Source organism: Trachemys scripta, chromosome 6 (assembly GCF_013100865.1).
Source record: "Trachemys scripta elegans isolate TJP31775 chromosome 6, CAS_Tse_1.0, whole genome shotgun sequence".
Taxonomy (NCBI): domain Eukaryota; kingdom Metazoa; phylum Chordata; order Testudines; family Emydidae; genus Trachemys; species Trachemys scripta.
This window is the reverse complement of record NC_048303.1, coordinates 21,015,008-21,035,285: the sequence shown is the minus strand read 5'-3', so window position 1 is coordinate 21,035,285 and position 20,278 is coordinate 21,015,008. Positions and strand designations below refer to the sequence as shown.

The following is a 20,278-nucleotide window of genomic DNA, read 5'->3' as shown; positions in this document are numbered from 1 at the left end:
TTTCCAGACAGCCTTCTTAAACCAAAGTATAGTCTAATCTTGAAAGTAGGACTAAAGCTGTCACCGTGACTCAGTGGGTCACAACTGAGAATACCAAATTCAGGACAAACTGCTGAGAAATAGACACACTCCAAAACTGGTGCTTATTCTTCCATAAGATATACCAAACCACAACAAAAGTAAACTTCTGTCTCACCACATTGGCTAACAAGAGGTCAGAAATGAAGCCTCCGTAGGTATTCCAGTTCTGGATTCAATACCAAGATTTAATGATGAGTGGTTATTTAAAATCAATTTAATCAAGCAAAGGATTCTTCCCAAAGGACCAGCCCAATATACAACTCAGATATTACCCAATATTCTTGCTGTTGCCAATCCTTTAGTATCTAATATCTAAAGGTTTATTTATTAAAAAAAAAAAAAGTGGTGAGAGTTAAAATTGATTAAAGGAATCAAATACATACAACAATTGGGGAGTTCTTGCATCATGTTTGGAGCAGTGATGGAATAAACTGCTAGCTTAAGTCAAGTCTCTGGTTGCTTCCAAATAATGGGAAGGTCCTCAGTCCCCTACTTAGAATGCTTCCATTAATATAAGTCCATAGTCCAGAGGTTAGAGCAGGAAAGAGGCAAAATGGAAATGGTTTCAGGGCCTTTTATAGCTTCTGCCACATGGAGGGAAAGATCTCAGTTTCAGGCACACAAGATGGAGTTCAGTCTAGTCACATGCTCTTGCATGCTTCGATGAATCATAGCAGAGGCCGTTACCCATATTCTAGCTAGAACATCCACAGGAAGGCCCATCAGGTAGAGATAAGCCTCTTCTATGGTGCATTGCGAGTTAAGTGTTTTTCAATGGGCCATTCAACTTGAATAGTCCCTTCACACTGTGCTGGCTAAACTAGATGTAGGTACCTTGTGGGTGTTATCCAGGAGCAAACATTTGAAATACAGGTACATAGTCAATATTCATAACTCCTGATACAAAAATGATGTATGCAAATAGGATAATCATATTCAGCAAACCATAACTTTTCCATTGACACCTTACAGGACATACTTCATACAAGATTTGTTGCAATCGTATAACAGTGGTAGCAACAATCATATAACATCACAAAAGCATAAGGATTTTTAAAGAGAGAATGGATATTAATACAGAAAGTGGTCTACACATATGTCTATCTTACCTCAAGTCCTACCATCCTTGGATAGAGACCCTACACGGGCCTCACTTTTCCAGCGACCCCTCACCTCTGGGGTCTGGTTGTCAGTCTATTTCCCCTATCTTTCCTTCTGCTTGAGGGAGTGTAACCTTTTAAATCTAGACAGGGTCTTTGTTCTCAGGTGTTCACAAGCTTGGATACCCCCTTGACAAACTAGTCCAGGGAGCTCAGCAGAGGGACAGAGGCTCTTGCATTGTTGCTTCAGTGTGGACATCTTGAGCCATTTGTTTAGCCTTCTTGTTTGCTTCCCAACAGTCCTATTGATTTAACCCAGTAGTCATACAGTAGACATCCTGATAACCAGGTCAACATACAGAATTAATAAATTACTACAGAGTATCAGAAAAGTAGCCGTGTTACTACAGAGCAGCCCCACTTCTGCCACAATCATATTATGCTGACCCTGCATTCTTTATGTGGGCTAAGGGGGGAGGCCAGTTAGCCACACTGTGGGAGGACTTGGGTAATTTTGAGGTTTTGTCCATGAGCCTCATACTGGCTGGTAGCCATGCTCAGGCACTGTCCCCATTTTAGGAATTTCACCACTGCACCTTAGGTTATCCTTTTCCTCAAAGGATTTAACCGCCTAGGGCTCCCTCCTATGGCGGTCTAATCTTGATACTTGACCTTGAGGGATAATGATGCCTTCTAGTTTACTTTTCTAATTCTACTTCCATAGCTCACCATAGATGACCTCAACAGAGAGGCTGTAGTCTAGTTTGGAAAAAAAATGCTTTGCTTTCTGGCTGTATTTATTCTCGCTACAGTCCTCCTTCCCGCCTATCATGCAAATAGTGTTGTCTCAGAGGAGTCCAAGGTTCAAAGTCTTCATTCTCTCACTGCAGGATGGCTTCTCCACACTCCAGAAGGCTACACAAACTGGCACTGTCTGATAGTAAATTCTATGTGAGCAATAAGTATTATCTGCAAAGCATTTTAACAAACCTTTGTAAATCAATCATCATACTGCCCTCCACTTAGGGCACTAAGAAAATACTATTCCCCTTTGTACTGAAGGGGAGGCTGAGGCATAGAGAAATTAAAAGACTTGATCAAGACCATCTAGTGAGGCATTGGCAAACTGGGATTAAAACTCAGTAGTTTCTGCCTTCTGGTCTGCTCAGCAGACCACTAAATTAAGCTGTTTCATGTACATTGGGGTTGTAATACCTTATGTGCTGAATACAAAGGAAGTTCTTCAACATCAAATATATGCTCTTTGAAGAAGGGGGTTTAATTGTTTTTGCAAGGTACCCAGAATACTTATGTTCACTTAAAAAATAATCTAGAATAATTGACAGTGCATGCACGGTGCTTGGGAATAGTTCAGTGCTTTCCTATTTGTTTTTGTCAGAACTGCTGGAGTTATACTAAGTGCAGCCTAATTGGAAAAAAATTGAGCAGCCCAATGCTGGACTCAGGTTTGCTTTTGGGTTTCTTGCTCGGTTCAGTACTTCGTTCTTCTCCCAATAACAGAGGAGGATGAAGGTAAGAAGCAGCGGTGAAGTCTGCCCCTCATGGGAAATGCTATGATGCTTTTTTGTGTGCACGTGGACTAGCTTCTGCTGGTCTTTCAAAGCAAAGGCAATTGAACTCTCTCTGAAGCAGATTTAATTGGTTTTAAGACAGAGCAATAAAACTGCTTGACTCCACCCCGCCCCCCCCAAAAAACCCACAATAATCTTGATGCTCTTTTCCTCTTTACCTGAAAAAGGCCAGAAAAGTTTAATAGCAATAACTATAAAAAGAAAAAGGAAGTAAACAAGATGCTTATTCCCTCAGAAAGAGCCTTAGCTCCCCTTTACCTTGCTACAGTAGCACATATTTATTCTGTCTGCTTTGGCACCAGCAATTTAAATTTAAATAAAAAAAACAAAGAAACAAACAAATCACCCCCCCCCCCCACACACACACCAAGAATTTTCCCTCCCTTTAACCTTTGGTCGTTAGCCCCCACCCCCTATGGCCTCCTTTTCTTTGATGTTAAAGGAGGCCACCCTCTCCCCTTCTCCCTCTAGGCTTTAAAACTGCTCAAGCAAGTATTCTGTTCCTGTGCCTGCAAGGTCCTGCCTTCCAGCTCTATGATCCTCTGTCGTTTTTGTCTTTTTGACCTTTTGCCCAGCACACACTACAGAAAATGGTTTAATTAAAGTATCAGATGGCCTCCTCCTAATCAAATCTAATGGCCTTTTCTCTGTCCTCATCTTTTTAGGTCATTGTGGTGCCTGGGCCATTGCTGACCACGCCCTTTTCATTCATTGCTCTCCCGACTTCTGTCTTGGTTCCCTTTGGTTCCTGCTCCATCCATCTGTTGGTTTTCCTGAGAGCTCAATCCTCAGCCCCCTTCTCTCCATCAATGCTGTCTCTCAAGGTAATCTTATTCATTCCCATCTCACTTTTACAATGTGAAATCAAATGCATTTTTTCACCCAGTGTCTCTTGTCCATCTCCCTCTCTTCTATTGCTACCTGCCAATATTTTAACCCAAACTCTTATCTCCTGACTTGACTTTTGCATCTTCCTGCTCTTTGGAGTCTTGCTTCCCTAGGATCTAAGCCATTCAGAATGCTGCTAAGATCACGATCTTCTCCCATTATTCTACGGTATGTCTTGCCCCTTGTTGAATCTCTGCACTGGCTTCCATTCTTCCAAAACTGGCTTAAAACATCTTAACCTTCAGAGCACTTGTGCCTGCCTACATATCATACTGTCTACTCCTATACCCCTTCTCTTGTCCTTAGGCCCATCCAAGTCTCTCTCTGATCATTCCCATTTATTCTTTCCCTCTCTCATGTCTTTGTCACTTCTTTCTCATTACAATTTTACTACAATATGTCTTGAATAGTTTTCCATTACTACAGGACAAGGCTCCTGCCTCAAGATATTCCTACAAATATACCTATTCTGGGAAGCTTTCAAACTACACTGACCACACCAACCTTTGATTAACTTGGCATTATTGATGTTGCACTTTTCTATAGCCCCCCTCTCACAAAGCACGGATAACATTTTTTTGCATTCTCCATATATAAACTTGCTGTTTGACTTTTTGGCACTATAGAAATGATAAATAATTAGGAGTCATGGCCTTAAAGCCTCTCTCTCCTCTCTTTGTAAAGGAGGTCACCTCCTAAAGACCTGTCTCCTCCCATTTGGTAAGACTAGTGCTTGAAATCTCACTCAAGCACATTGTTCAGAAGCCATTGTGAAGATCCCTTGATATAATCAGACAATTGTCTTCTGTATGTGGGATTAGCCAACTGGGTCATATCAAATGTTGGCTTCTCTGTTCTAGTATGACACACTTGATCCAGAGGGAGGAAAACAGGGCAAACATATCTTTGGGATGTGGGACAGCCACAAGAAAATCCAGACTGTCTCACCCACATCAGAGCTGGTGACAAATCCACTAGCAGAAGACCACAGCCCTCTTGCAAGACATACCAGCTATAATTTCTAACCCCCACTTCCTTCCACCTTAAAATATTGCCTGCCACCACATTTAATATATTTTTGTTCCAACAAAAACATTTATAACATGTTTTCCAAAATGCTTAAAGTTAAAAAATAAATTAAAAAATAGAATTGGAAGAAAATTTGTTTATTGGAAAACATCTGTGTATCCTTAAAGTAACAAAATGTACAGGAGTTCATTACCTATCCATTCCTGTATTTTTATAAAGGGTTATTAGTTCTGCACAATTTTCCATTAGCATACGCATTAGAGATTCCATAGTAAATAGAGCAACTGTTTCTTTCCATGGCAAATACTGCAACTATTTCTTTTTAACTTTGTTTTTTTTTTCAATGACCTGAATTGAATTGAAACAAAACAAAAAAATAAAATGTTAAAAATATTCTATAAAAATGGTACATCTGTTAAGGCTGCCTGAGGACAAGTTGTTTGATAAATGTCTACATTTTTTCAGACATGGGAATTCTTAAGCAAAGTGGGATGCTTGGTATTTTCATTTGCATGCCAATACCCAGAATGCTCTTCCAGCTCATAGCTATTTGATATCTGTCTCTAAGCTGTGGGAAGAAAACAAAAGGTTTTGATGTGCTTGCGTTGTGTGGGCACTGAATTCTTTAGTACGGCGTAGGGGTGTTATTGTGCAAATTAAAGTGTTTTTGTTTGGGTCTTAGATGTGTTCATTGTAAGGCAGATGTGATGTAGACAAGGTAAGCAAGTGCTGATTCTAACTCCCTGTGTTAGACCCTGCTGAGTTAATCTCACGATAATAAATTAGAACTTATTGCAATATTTATTTTCAAAGTGCTGCACAAAATGTATCTAATTAACTTCCCTCCCCTTCACCCCCGGCCCATTGAGATAGGCAAGGTGGTAACCTGACAAAGAATATATCTGCAGATCAGGCCTGCTCTTTAATGTCTGTAACTTGGGCAGAATCTAAAAATAGGTCCTGTTGAGAAATAAAAGACTTTTCCCCCTTTTCTAAACAAGCAAAGACCATGCATTCACTTCTGAGAAAACAACTGAATCGCTTGGAAGCAATAAATCAAGTGCGATTGAACTTGGGGAGTATCATGTGTATTTCTTTTTGTTTAAATTACTCTTCAAATAAAAGTAAAACCTCTGACCGTCTTTTTCAGATGCTATTAATGATGAAGCAGTATATAAAATAATATATTACCAATTCCTCTGCAATGCCAAAGACATTTGTATAGGAGATTTGCCTGAGTAGAGCCTGCAGGACTGGATGCACAGGAAGTACTATTGATATAAGTAGGAAATATACTTCATTAGGAACAGCAAGACTGGCTTGCATATTTTTGCCCCTGTACTCTTTAGGCAATGGTTTTTTGACCAGAGCTTAGCTTGTATATTTATGGTACTATGTCCTCTGATATGGGTGAAAAAAAAAAAGCCACAATTTAGATAAACATGAGGGAATAGGAATTTCCATTGGCCACCTGTGTGAAATTAAGATTGTTTTCCTTTCTATGGGTCTGGACCTAAAGTAGGGTTGCCATATTTAAACAGTGAAAAAAGAGGACACTCCACGGGGGCCCCGGCCCTGCCCCAACTCTGCCCCTTCCCCGCCCCCATTCCAACCCCTTCCCCAAAGTCCCCACCCCAACTCCGCCCCCTTTCCTGAGCACCCCACATTCCCCCTCCTCCCTCCCGCCCCCCGGGCTCCGGCTGCTGCTGCGTTGGGGAAGCTGCTTCGGCCCCCACCGCGGTGGAGAGCGGCGGGAGCCAGGAAAGTTGAAGCCCGGGGAGGAGGCGGCTGCATGCTCGGATGCCGCTGCTGCCTCCGTGCCCCGGCAGATCGGGGGAGTTGTTAGCTTTGGCTTTGCTGCAGCCACTCGCACTCGGGGTCCCCTGAGCGTCTTTTCCCGAGCGCTACCAGCTTCACAGTTTGCCGCGCGGCAAACCGTGAAGCCTGTAGCGCTCGGGCAAAATATGCTCGGGGGACCCCGAGTGCGAGTGGCTGCAGCAAAACTAAAAACTCCCCCGATCTTCAGGGGCCCAGAGGCGGCGGGCGGCATCTGAGCGCGCAGCCGCCTCCTCCCCGGGCTCCAGCTGCTGCTGCGCTGGGGAAGTTGCTTCGGCCCCTGCCGCGGTGGAGAGCAGCGGGAGCCGGGAAAGTTGGAGCCCGGGAAGGAGGCGGCTGCGCGCTCAGATGCCGCTGCTGCCTCCATGTCCCGGCAGATCGGGGGAGTTGTTAGTTTTGGCTTTGCTGCAGCCACTCGCACTCGGGGTCCCCTTACCATGCCTCCCTATTTTCCCGGACATGTTCGACTTTTTGGAAATTCCTCCCGGACGGGGATTTGAGGACCAAAAAGCTGGACATGCCTGGGAAAATCCGGATGTATGGTAACCCTAACCTAAAGATCACTGGAATGAGCTTACCCCTTCACCTGGCGTCCCAGTCAAGAGCAATGACCAGATCAATGGCTTTACAACAGACTAGACCAGCTGTCCTACCTCTGTCTTAACTTCCATTTTCTCTCATTATATCCTCCTCCAGTGAACTGCATTATCAGCAGATCCATCTTTGGGGCTGTTTCCCCACTTACACTGTCCCCACAACTGTCAATTTCCCACAACTTACAGTCCCCACAACTGACTTCTGACTCTGAGAAAAACCCGTAGGCTTCTGCCAGCAGCACTTGCATTACTGTGAGTGAGCAGCAGCTCAGTAGGCCCTTCCTCTGCGTTGTCAATGGAACCTCCATCCACAAGGTGGGGGGGCAGCTTAATGAATATCTGGTTCAGCTGAAAAATGTTGACATGGAGAACCAAGGCAAAGGGGACCTAGAGTCCAACAGCTCTCAACAATTGTGGCAACAGCCACTGAGAGAGAGGAGGCAACACTGGGCAAGGGGAGGGTGTCAGAGTAAGGGAGAGACCTAGCAGCACGTCACTCAGAAATGATGCAGTTAGAGGATAGGGTGAACAAACCCCTTTGAGATGAGAGAGTAAAAGGAGGCATGGAAGACCTCCCAGTGAGGAGAGTACGGGGACAGCATGTACCTCTTGTGCAGGAAGGGAAAGAGAAGGCACGACTGGGGAGAGAACTGAATATAGGGAGCAGCACAGTAAATAAAGGGATTAGCCTTTAAGGGGAGTTATTTTAGAGTTGTACACGGGGTATAACTAGAAGTAATAGCATGGAATTAACAAAAATAAAGTTCAGGCAGAAGAAAACTTTCCAGAGTGGGAGGTGTGTGTATTAGACTCTGGTCTTTTCTTCCAAGGGTAGGTCTGCACTTACCTCCGGGTCCGGCGGTAAGCAATCGATCTTCTGGGATCAATCCCGGAAGTGCTCGCCGTCGACGCCGGTACTCCAGCTCGGCGAGAGGAGTACGCGGCATCGATGGGGGAGCCTGCCTGCCGCGTCTGGACCCGCGGTAAGTTCGAACTAAGGTACTTCGAATTCAGCTACGTTGTTAACGTAGCTGAATTTGCGTACCTTAGTTCGAAGTGGGGGGTTAGTGTGGACCAGGCCCAAGAGAAGTGGCAGAAGCCCCATTGCTAAGGACTTTCAAAACTAGACTGAATGCTAAAAAGTACCCCAAAAAGAGCCAGCCTGCAGTGGCAGGGAGAGGGTCTGGATGACCTAATAGGTCTTTTCCATTCCCAATTTCTCTGATTCTGTTAGTTATGTTCCTCCTGTGTTATGACCCTTGCACAAGTAGCTAGGCTCCACTTCTGACCCAAAGGAGGCTCAACAGTGGCCTGAAGAGCCCTAGAAAAGTCATCTCACTAAAATTTCTGAAAAATCATTGATTTGCAGTACAGCCTCTGGACACTAGAGTGAGCTGGGACTCATGGCCATTCCTTAGACTAACTCTGTCTAAAAATAAAGAGTTAGTTTTAGGTAGATCTAGTGTGAGTTAATGATGAAGGAAGATGAAAGGGCATCTACCAAATCCTTCAGACTATGGGTATTTTTACAGAATTTAGTCAAACTCAGCAAATCAAAATTTTCTATTGTATTTATGATGTACAAGCTTATAATGCACATTTTCCATGAAAAAAATCGGAGGCTAAGCTATAGACTTCAATTTTGAATTAGTGGCTTGCTTAGTGAATAAATTAAACTGGGAGTTCGATTAGAGAGAAGTGCCCTGGAAAGGGAACATATGGTTTTTATTAAATTAGCACTTTAATAAACTGCAAATGGCAGAACTCCTAAAGCGCACAATTGTATTTAATTGAATTATTTGAATAAGCACTTGCTGTTTTGGAATAAAACCTGTCTTCCTGCACCGTAAGCTATTTTGTTTCATATTTCAGTACACAGGTAATGATAGATACACTTCAAATGTTTCTGAATTAGGATTTGGTTTGGCTAAAAAATTTGGATGCACCTATGGAAATTATCCAAGCCTCATACATCTGCCAAACTGGGCTTTGATCCTGCTGCACGCTACTGCGTGGAAATAACATAACAGCAGCTTTTTCTGCAGAACCTCAGCTCTTTCAGCTCTAGACCTAGCTACAAACTGGAATCTGAACATTTCCGAAAGGCATGGTGCCAAACCTGGGGTAGGTTTACCATGAACTTCTTTAGTCTCAGTTTCAATATAGCTATTAGTGTTTACAGATTAAGAAAAACAAAACACTCCAATAACTATAAATTAAGCACATGAAAGGATATCCGTTTCTATACCTGGATTTGTCTCTAAAATAAGTCATATGTTGTATTTAGTTAGCAATTAATTTGGTGTGTTTCAGTGTAAAGGGAAAAAATGGACTTGCACTTTTTTTTGTGTGCTTCTTTATGAAGTACAATGGCAGCCTTTAAGGAGTTGTTTTAAAGATAGTTCTCTCTTTTACATTGGGAAGATTCTAATGACCGGAGAACTAGCAAAATGTTGACATCACAAGAGCCAAAAAAAGTGAAAGCTGAGTAACTGAAATTAGATGTTTAGTCAGAATGTTTAAAACCCTTTGTTTTTAATTTGTTAATATCTATTCAGCTTTATTGGCTAATTAAGCTCTAAGACTCAATACCTTTTCTCTGCCGAGAGCCATCAGAAGGCCTCCATCAACACCAGGAAATAGAATTGACATTCCTGATAATGTTACAACCAATGCCCCCCCTCAAACTCCTCCCCCCCAAAACCTAACACATCAAACCCCTTCAGATCCTCTTTATATATCATAAAGGAGGGGAAAAAGGGGGCACAATCCCAACTTCTAAAAAAATCCTTTACACACCACCTTTACAGACCCGATCCAATGCTATGAGTGCCTCCTGTGAGTTCCCCAATGTCCATTAACAGTGATGGAGAAAGTAAGATAGTGTCTCCTCACTGAAAGAACAAAGAATGTAGGCCATGCTTACAGGTGGGGGACTCTATCCTGGGAAGCAGTGACACCAAAAGAGATTTGGGGGTCATGGTGGATAATCAACTGAACTTGAGCTCCCAGTGCAATGCTGTGGCCAAAAGGCCTAATGCAGTCCTGGGACACAAATAGGGGAATCTTGTGTAGAAGAGGTTATTTGACCTCTATATTTGGCAATGGTGCAGAAATACTGTGTCCAGTTCTGGTGCCCACAATTCAAAAAGGACGTTGATAAGCTGGAGAGGGTTCAGAGAAGAGCCACAAGAATGATTCAAGGATTAGACCACATACCTTCTAGTGACTGAGCTCCTTGAGTCTATCTATTTAGCTTAACAAAGAGAAAGTTAAGGGATGATTTGATTACAGTCTATAGGTATCCACATGGGGAACAAATATTTAATAGTGGGCTTTTCACCCTAGTAGAGAAAGGTGTAACATAAGCCGATGGCTGGAGGTTTAAGCCAGACAAATTCAGACTGCAAATAAGGCATAACTTTTTAATGGTGAGAGTAATTAACCACTGGAACAATTTACCAAGGGTTGTGGTAAATCTCCATCACTGTCAAATTTTAAATTGAGACTGGATGTTTATCTAAGAACTATGCTCTTGTAATTATTCTGGGGAAGTTCTGTGCCCTGTGTTATACAGGTCAGACTAGATAATCACAGTGATCCCTTTTGGCCTTGGAAGCTAAAAGGAGAGAAGACTGGCAGTGGTGAGAACAGTGCCCTCTGCTGTTATTCCTACTGCACAGAGTGGAGGGGCACCTGTAACTTTACTTTTGCAGAGTACGGGTGCCTATTTTGAGGCCTGTAACAGAGTCCACTCGCCACTGTGGTTTTCTTTGCGTCAGGTAACTTGACCCCCCCGGCCGGGTCTCAGTCTTTTAGCCCACCCCTTCTGGAATCACCATTGTCCAAACTAAAAGTTCAGAAAACTGTCTTTGACAGAAAAAGAGCTTCCACCCTCTCAGGCTCTTCTTTAGCCACTCTCTCCCCCAGTCTCTCCCAAGCCTCCCTGCTCATTCAGGAGCCAGCGGGATCCATTTTGCTCCCTTCAGTCTCTCCCCTCCAGCCTTTCCCTAGCTGGGCCCTCTCAGTACTTAAACCTGGCTTTTTCCATACAGGAATCACCCAATTCCTCTCAGGTGAGGCCCATCCTGTAATCAGCATTGGCTGCAGGCTCTTCAGCTCATGGGGCAAGCCACCCTATTATAGATAGGGTTCAAACCTTGTATTTCAAAAAGTAAAGGACTGTTTTCCTAGCACTCCTGCCCCACCCCTCCTCTCAATATTATCATCATCAGTAAGCAGTACTTACCTACACTCGCCAGCAGTATTTCTTCCTGCTTTTCATGGCACTCAGCAAGTCCCAATCTTGTACAGAGATGAAAAAATAAAGGACATCCCTTATAATAAGGGACTCTTGGCAACCCTAGACAGGGCCATTGAATGTTGATCCAGCTAGGACACCATAAGTACATGTGTATCTGACACTATCTATTTATAATGATTGTAATAGTGGGACAGGCACAGTAGAGGTTTATATTTCAATACTGGGCATCACAACCATGTCATGAGTGGCCAGAGCTGGTCGTCATAGCCAGAGCCCACAGTCACAAGGCAGGAGACAGCTGGATCAGGATACCAGGAGGTCAGAATCAGAACACAAACTGGAGATCAAAACCCTGAGTCAGGAACCAGAGTCAGGATACCAGGAGGTCAGAACTACAAATCAAATGCCAGGAAATCAAGCGAGGGGAGCAGGAAGCACAAGGCACACACAGTCCAGAACAGAGGGGAACCCAGTTGTTCAGATAGCTTCCTGTTCCTGCTGCTGGCTTAAATAGAGCCAGGAGGCCAATCAGCTGCTCCAGGACTCCACCAACAGGACTGCAGAAGTGGCATTTCAAAGTAAGGCTGCGCTTCATGAGTCCTAGGTAAGCAAGTATCAGCAAGCTACCAGATAGAAGGTTGGTGTGTCGCTGTGTCTATAAACCCTGCAGCCCTAGGTTTGAGACCTGTGGGTTGTGACGCTGGATCTCCTTTAGGGAAATAGCTACTTATATCAAAGTATGGAGTGGTTTTGTGATGCAGTCAAATGCATATTAAGAACTAGATGAAAACTGTCACATGAATGTCGTGGATAACCATCCAAGGCAGACTTGAGCCCTAGAAGTCGATTTACTTTGCTACTATATTTATGATCATGTGCAAGAGTTTTTCATATGCTACTCCCACTGGTGTTTGCATTCACAGAGAAACAAAAGATGTGGTCTCCCTACAATCTCAAATAATTAACAACATGAAATATGGCCACATGACTCTAACAGAGGTGATCCCTCCTCCTCACCCAATTCAGCACTGATAATAGAAAATGGGCTCCTTTGTTTCCAAATTTGATCCATGGTGCATAAAACCTTGGCCATCTAAAGAGTGAAAATATTGATCATTAACTGGCTCCTTATGTGGTAATCTCAGAGACAACAACACAGCCAGCACGGTTGTCTGTGTTTCCAAACAAGTTAGCTCTTGCTGCTGGATCTTTTACAGTTTGGCTTTGACTCCACTGACTGTCATGCAAAAGAGAAGTATGCTGGGAGGAGACACCATGGGGAAAATGATATTGCATACTGTTACATTTTTAGGTAATTAAAATAAGCTTGTTTTCTAAATATTTCTCTGATGGCAGCAAATGCTTGGAAAATAAATAACAAAGAAGCATGGGAGTACTTTTTTTTTTAAATTGGAAAAATGTTTAGTAATATATTAACTCAAAAAAAATGTGTCTGTGACATTCTACTGTTAACTTATGTGTGCAATTCTCTGATGTAGGCGATGGTGTAACCACATGTATCCTGTTAAATAATAATGTGAATGCTAGCTAATCTTGTTTATGTTAAAGGCTGGATCTTGTGCCATGCTGTATGTTGTGCTGGTGGCAGTAAGAGAGTTGGAAGCTGCTGTTCCTCCCACTCCATATGGGATTTCTTGCTAGTGCTTGATAATGATAGTAGGAGATGATAGTTCCTGCATTCCATGGGCCAGATCCTCAGGAGGGGTAAATCGGCATAACTCAAATGTAGTCAATGAAGCTATGCTGATTTGTGTCCGCTGGCAATCTTGTTTCCAAGGAGGCAGTTTTCTGGTGTGATGCATCTCCGGGCTTGTCTATACTTACGCGCTGGTTCGGCGGCAGGCAATCGAACTTCTGGGTTCGATTTATTGCGTCTTGTCTGGACGCGATAAATCGAACCCAGACGTGCTCCCCGTCGACTCCGGTAATCCTGCTCGGCGCGAGGAGTACGCGGAGTGTACGGGGGAGCCTGCCTGCCGCATCTGGACCACGGTAAGTTTGAACTAAGGTACGTTGACTTCAGCTACGTTATTCACGTAGCTGAAGTTGCGTACCTTAGTTCAAATTGGGGGGTTAGTGTAGACCAGGCCTAAGATTCTCCAGCAGGCTAGCACAACAATGCGTATCCCATTACACAGTGCACTTGCCTGTACAGTTCACTTACAGGGTGGCAGGACTCTTAGATCAAAAGACATACCTGACAACATCCTTGCTTCCCTTAGCCATGTTAGCTAAGGCAGGATTTTGTCCTAAGGGTTAGGTGGTCATTAATTATTATTATTATTTTGTATTATTGCTCGTAGAGACCCCAATTAGGGATCCACATTTTACACACTTATAATTAAAAAACAGCCCCTTTCCCAAAGAGTTTCCAGTGTAGAGCATTTGTCAATTTTCTAGATTTTAGAAGGATATCGCCACATTTTTCAGTGTTTCAGTATCCAAAGCAGGCAAACACTGTTTTCACCCTGATATATACAGTAGAATCTGCTTGTATTGCTCTCTTTGGGAAACATTCTACCTGGTCCTTATAGTCAAATTGATAACAAGTTACACATGGTAGCAGACACTACATTTCTTTTCAATGGCAATGGTTCCATTAATTTCAATATTTTCAAGAGATGAAACCAACATCCAGGATCCAAACCCACCTGAACTTTGGTGTGATTGAAAGTTGAATTTGCAAACAGCCCTTATCTTTACAATGAATCAAACAAAATCCTAGACCCAAACAACCAAAGTTTGGGATGGGTTCATAACTGGGATCCCAGTTTTGCTGCTCATGTTAACTATTTTCACTGCAAATGCAAAACAACTTTCACAGTAGAGTGCTGTTTTACTTAAATTCATAATAAACCAAAAGAACACTGACCTTTGTTTATATTTGGTACGGAAATTATATCTGCATTGTATCAGCAACTGGGCTACATAATAAGTGCACTTTCTGTTTTGTGAATATCTGAGTAACACAATACTCCATTACCCTTGAATCTTTACCATCCCATTTCTGCTTGTGAGCTGGGTTATGGTCAGTCAATGTCCTTGTCTTTCTATGAAGCTTAAAAGCATTGAACAATTCCTAAATGTTTGTCCACGCTGTCTAACTGGCTCTTTGGCACTGATTCAATAGTCTGTAAAATCTTTACCTTACTGCAATATGAAAGCACAGGATTCACATGCCACATTTTCGGTTAGGTTGTTTAGAATGTGGTGAGTCATATTTGTACGGTACAGTTGGCTTTTATCAGCCTCTAATTACCTTTAAAATTGATCTTTATAACTGAAACTCAGCTGGTTCTTTTAATAAGGCCATGTTAACAAATGAGGTCACATTTTCAAGTTGGCAAGAGCCAGCCTGTTGTTTTCCAGGCTGCATATTAAAAAGTAGGTAGTAGTTCCTGCTGGCTAGGATTTTTTTTTCTGTGAAGCATATGGAATGCCCCATGGGGAAGAAGTTGCTGGAACATAAGAATTGGCATACTGGATCAGATCGGAGTCCAGCTACTTGGAATCTTGTCTCTAATAGCGGCCAGCACCAGATGCTTCAGAAGAAGATATAAGAACCCTACAATAGACAGATATGGGATATTCTGCTCCCCACATTAGGTTTCATCCTGATCTCTAATAGTTAGAAATTAGTTATAAGCCCTAAAGCATGAAGTTTAATCTCTCATCTTATTAAATGATGAAATACATCCTAGTATACTCAAGGAGCTGACTGAGTCAATATCTGAGCCACTAGTAACTATCTTTAAAAAATCATGGAAGACAGTAGAGATTCCAGAGAGCTGGAAAAGGGAATATAGTGCCAATCTATACAAAAATAAATAAGTACAACCAGGGGAATTACATACCACAGTCAGCTTAACATCAGTACTCGGAAAGATAATGGTGCAAATAATTAATCAATCAATTTGCAGACGCCTAGAAGATAATAAGATCATAAGTAACGGCATGGATTTGTCAAGAACAAATCAGGTCAAACCAACCTAATGGCTTTCTTTGACAGGGTAATAAGCTTTGTGGCTAGGGAGAAGCAGTAGATGTGGTATATCTTGACTTCAGTAAGGCTTTTGATACTGTCTAGCATGACCTTCTCATAAATGAACTAGGGAAATACAACTTAGATGGAGCTATCATAAGGTGGGTGCATAACTGGTTGGAAAACTGTTCCCAGAGAGTAGTTATCAGTGGTTCACAGTCAAGCTGGAAGGGCAAATGAAGTGGGGCCTGCAGGGATCAGTTCTGGGTCAGGTTCTGTTCAATATCTTCATCAGAGATTTAGATAATGGCATAGAGAGTACACTTATAAAGTTTGTGGACGATACCAAGCTGGGAAAGGTTGCAAGTGCTTTGGAGGATGGGATTAAAATTCAAAATGATCTGGACAAACTGGAGAAATCGTCTGAAGTAAACAGGATGAAATTCAATAAGGACAAATGCAAAGTACTCCACTTAGGAAGGAACAATCAGTTGCACACATACAAAATGGGAAATGACTGCCTAGGAAGGAGTACTGCAGAAAAGGATCTGGGGGTCATAATGGATCACAAGCTAAATATGACTCAACAATGTAACACTGTTGCAAAAAAAGCAAACATTCCGGGATGTATTAGCAGGAGTGTTGTAAGCAAGACATGAGAATTAATTCTTCAGCTCTACTCCACACTGATTAGGATTCAACTGGAGTATTGTATCCAGTTCTGGGTGGCACATTTCAGGAAAGATATGGACAAATTGGAGAAAGTCAAGAGAAGAGCAACAAAAATTATTAAAGATCTGGAAAACATGACCTATGAGGAAAGATTGAAAAAACTGGGTTTGTTTAGTCTGGAGAAGAGAAGACTGAGAGGGGACATGATAACAGTTTTCAAATACATAAAAGGTTGTTACAAGGAGGAGCAAGAAAAACTGTTCTCCTTAACTTCTGAGGATAGGACAAGAAGCAATGGGCTTAAATTGCAGCAAGGGCAGTTTAGACTGCACATTAGGAAAACCATCCTGTTAACGTAGTTAAGCACTTGAATAAATTACCTAGGGAGGTTGTGGAATTTCCATCATTGGAGATTTTTAAAAGCAGGTTAGACAAATACCTGTCAGGGATGGTGTAGATAATACTTAGTCCTCCCTTAAGTGCAGGGGACTGGACTAGAAGACCTCTCAAGGTCCCTTCCAGTCCTACGATTCTATGATTCTTCTACCTACCTCACCATGCTCGTCCCCTTCTTCCCCAACTTGTCCCTGTCCCAATTCTGTCTCTTCCTCATCCTGGCTCCTTGTCCTATTATCCTTGCCTACCCAGTCTGACTCTACACTCCTCAGGCTTCTCATTGGCATGACCCATGCATGGGCAGTCAGCCTAATGGTCAGAGCAGCAGCAGTCAGAGGCCAGGAACAGCGCTGTAAGTCAGAGCCAGAGTCAGGAACCAGAGCCAAGGTTCAGAGTCTGAGTCAGAGTCAGGAGTCCAAAAGCAAGCTGAAAGGCAGGTCCAGGACCACAACTGGCAGGGGAGTTCACCTTGTTGCACAGACACTTCTTGGAACTCCTCTTGGTCTTAAATAGAGTTCCTGGACCAATTAGGGGCCTAAAGGGAAGCTTTAAGTCCGGCTTTCTAAGGTGGTACTGCCTGTTTATTTATCGCCACAGAGTTTATACGGTAATGTATACAGCCCTATCACAGCTGCTGGGTGGCAGTGAGGAGACATCGGCTATCCCTAGGACCTGGGTTTTAGTCCCTGCAGAACTTCACATCACCAACACCTCCCATGCCCCTTAAGGGTGCTGCTGGATCATGCTCAACAGCGTGATTTTTGTGGAAGGCGTCCACAAGTTTGGATGCGTGGACATGGTCAGCTGGTTCCCAGGACTGTTCTTCAGAGCCTCTCCAGCCAATGAAGTACAATAGGTTGCCCTGCTTTATCTTGGGGTCAAGTACGTTGTGACTGCATATTATTTGTGGTCCTGGACACATACCAGCAAAGGTGCTGGTTATTTTTGATGGGGGAATGGATTTTCCGTGTAAGGTTTTAGGAGAGATGTTTGGAATACAGGGTGCAACTTGAGAGATTGAGACAGGCAGAATTTGAAGGTAACGGGATTTATTTTTTTGACAGATGTGGTAAAGGCCAAGGAACTGGTGATCTAGATCACAGGAAGGCTGGTTGGTGCAGAGGTGTTTCATGGATAGGCACCCTTTTTGGCCTACTGAAAATGTTGGTCTCTCTCATTGTCGATGGTCTGCATACTACTTGTAGGCCTTCTTTGCTTCCTTAAGGTGGCTTCTTAATTTCTCTTGGACCTGGTGAATCTGCTGAATCCAGTTGATAGCTGCCAGGTTTGGGGAGGCCAGAGGTAATGCCGGGTGAACTGGGGGTGGAACCTGTAATTGGCAAAGAAAAGTCTCTGCCCATTGGAGACATGATCGGTGTTGTTATGTGCAAATTCCGTATAGGGCCAGTTATTCTGCTGATAACTGACAAAGCACCATAGGCATTGTTCTAGTATGTGGTTTAGCCTCTCTGTCTGGCCATCTGCCTGTTGGTGGTATGTTGAAGAGGTGTAAGCATGGACCCCTTGAAGGGCCTCACATCAGAAGCACAAGATGAACTGCAGGTCTCTATCCAAAGTGACACAGTTTAGAAGCCATGGAGGCAGATGACGTGTTCCACTAGGAGTTGGGCCATTTCTTTGGAGAATGGTAGGTGGGTGCAGGGGCAAAGTGTGCCATCTTAGTAAATTGGTCCATGACAGTCAGGACTAACATGTGGCTGCTGGACTCAGAGAGTTTGACGATAAAATCCAGGGTGATAACAGCCCAAGGCCTGGGCCAGCCCTTCACGGGCAAGAGAAGGCAAAGGGATTTGTTGCACAGTGTCTTGGTGCTGATGCACAAGTCATAGGAGTCAACATAAGTCTGTGTATGGCTTACATCCAGGGCCACCAGAAAAAAATGGGAGACTATGTGATAGGTTTTAAGATGACTGAAATGGCTCACTAGGGGAGAGTCATGGCACAGACACAGTGCCTCCACTCAAGGGCATCCCAAAGGTACATATATTTGTCTATTTACCTCTCATATGTAACGTTGTCACATGTAGTGTTGTCCTTTGTCTCTGTCCCTAGCTCTTTGGGAGAGACCCCCATTCCTGAGGCTGAAAATTATTAGATCTTAAAGGATGGCATTGTTAAGAAAGTTACAGGGCTTGAGGATGTAGGACAGTTCCCTGCTAGGCATTTCTTGGCCTAAGTAATATTCCACCTTTCTAGATAGTGAGTCCACCTTCTCATTCCGGGCCTCCAGCCGGTAAGTAATGATATAGTCAAAGAGAGAGAAGAACACTGCCCACCTGACTTGCCTCTGGTTCAGTACTTTGGCCTTGTGTAGATAGTCAAGGTTTTTGTGGTACCGGATACTGGGTTGCTTCAGGGTAATGACACCATTCTTCATAAGCGGCTTTGGTTGCCAGGAGTTCCTTATCCAAGATCTCAAAATTTTGTTCTGTGTGGCTGAGTTTCCTGGAGTAGTAGACACATGGGTGTAATAACGATTCCGGACCATGTTGCTGAGAGACCACTGCTCCTATTACTGTGTTAGACATTTCAATTTCCACAATAAAGGCCTGCGTTGGGTCCAGGTATACCAGGATGGGGGCAGTGGCAAAGGTGATCTTCAGTCATTTTGGGCTTTGTGGGACCAAATAAATCTGGCATTTTTGCAGAGAAGGATGGTCATGGGCACTATTTGCCCTGAAAAATCTGAAATAAACACTGATAGAAAATGAAGCCTAAGAAGCATTGTAGACTGGGGGTACTATGTAGAGTGGTTAACTCTGATTTAGATATCGCATAGATTCAACCATAAGGGGCTATTGCCCCATGTTGCAAATCTATTCGGCAGTTGTAGCCCCGATGTGGGGTAGCATGTCTGCATTCTTTTTCTCAAAAATGGCCATGTACTCTTGGTATTTGACAGGGAGGTAGGGGGACAATCCTGAGGGCAGCCCCATCTGACCTACCACCAGAGCCCAGAGTACCCTTGAAGATGACATTGCCTTATACTGGAAGGGTCTACCTGGATCTGAAGAACCATTGTCAGCCTTGCACAAAGGATATGGGGGTTATGGACAGCCAGCCGTGAGACACTGAGAATCAGGGGGAAATGCGCATAATGGATTGAAACAAATGGCAGTGTCTCTCAAGTGTCCTTAGATAGTGATTTCCAGGGGTTCCGTCTCTTCTACCACTGGACCTGAGGACAGGAAGGACCCTCCTATCCTGTCCACAAGGTCTGGGGTAGGTTTTGGCTGTACAGGGATTTGCAGGACTAAACCATGTTGATATCGATAAAGTTATCAGCAGCACCGGAATCATTAAGGGCCCATAGCACAGATATTGGAAGGCTCTCGTTCGGAATGCATGATTGTATCATACTTGAAAGTGTGGTGAGGACCCATGTGGCCCAGGATGCATCCCAGTCAAGATCGGGGAGGTGGGCTGTCCCAGGCTATAACCCCTTGGTCACACCCACGCCAAGCCCGTCTACCAAGCCTGAGGTTGGTCATTTCCCTGATCTCTCCAGGCTGGTGTTCGCAAAGGGCAGGCAGCAGAGCATGACCTGGTTCAGAGCAATAAAAACATAGGTTATTATGCCAGTGTCACTCCCTCTCCTGGGTGGTCAAATGCCAGCAAGCTAGATCAACCTACCTGGGCTCAGGGGTCCGTGGATGACACTGTGGGTAGGACAACTGCAATACCCCTTTTTTCTCTCACGCAACCTGTTGTCAATACAAATAACTAAGTTAATGAAGGCATCCAAGCTTGTAGGATCTCTATTCAGGCCAGTTCATCCTTGACCTCATTCTGGAGCCCAC

General features: G+C 43.5%; 1 long non-coding RNA gene across 10 annotated transcripts in view; it reads right to left on the bottom strand.

The window, feature by feature from the left end:
- The window catches only part of LOC117879115, a 40,085-nt gene that overhangs the window by 9,503 nt on the left and 10,304 nt on the right, over positions 1 to 20,278 (bottom strand). For 6 of the 10 annotated variants that reach the window (XR_004646181.1, XR_004646177.1, XR_004646175.1 and 3 more), the window contains 2 exons: positions 20,112 to 20,182; positions 18,755 to 20,022 (listed from right to left, as the gene is read on the bottom strand). The exons of 1 other annotated variant lie outside the window; for it this stretch is intronic. This is a non-coding gene — a long non-coding RNA (uncharacterized LOC117879115). The remainder of the gene's footprint in view (positions 1 to 18,754; positions 20,023 to 20,111; positions 20,183 to 20,278) is intronic. 3 more of the 10 variants (XR_004646180.1, XR_004646183.1, XR_004646182.1) reach the window with 3 other exon arrangements.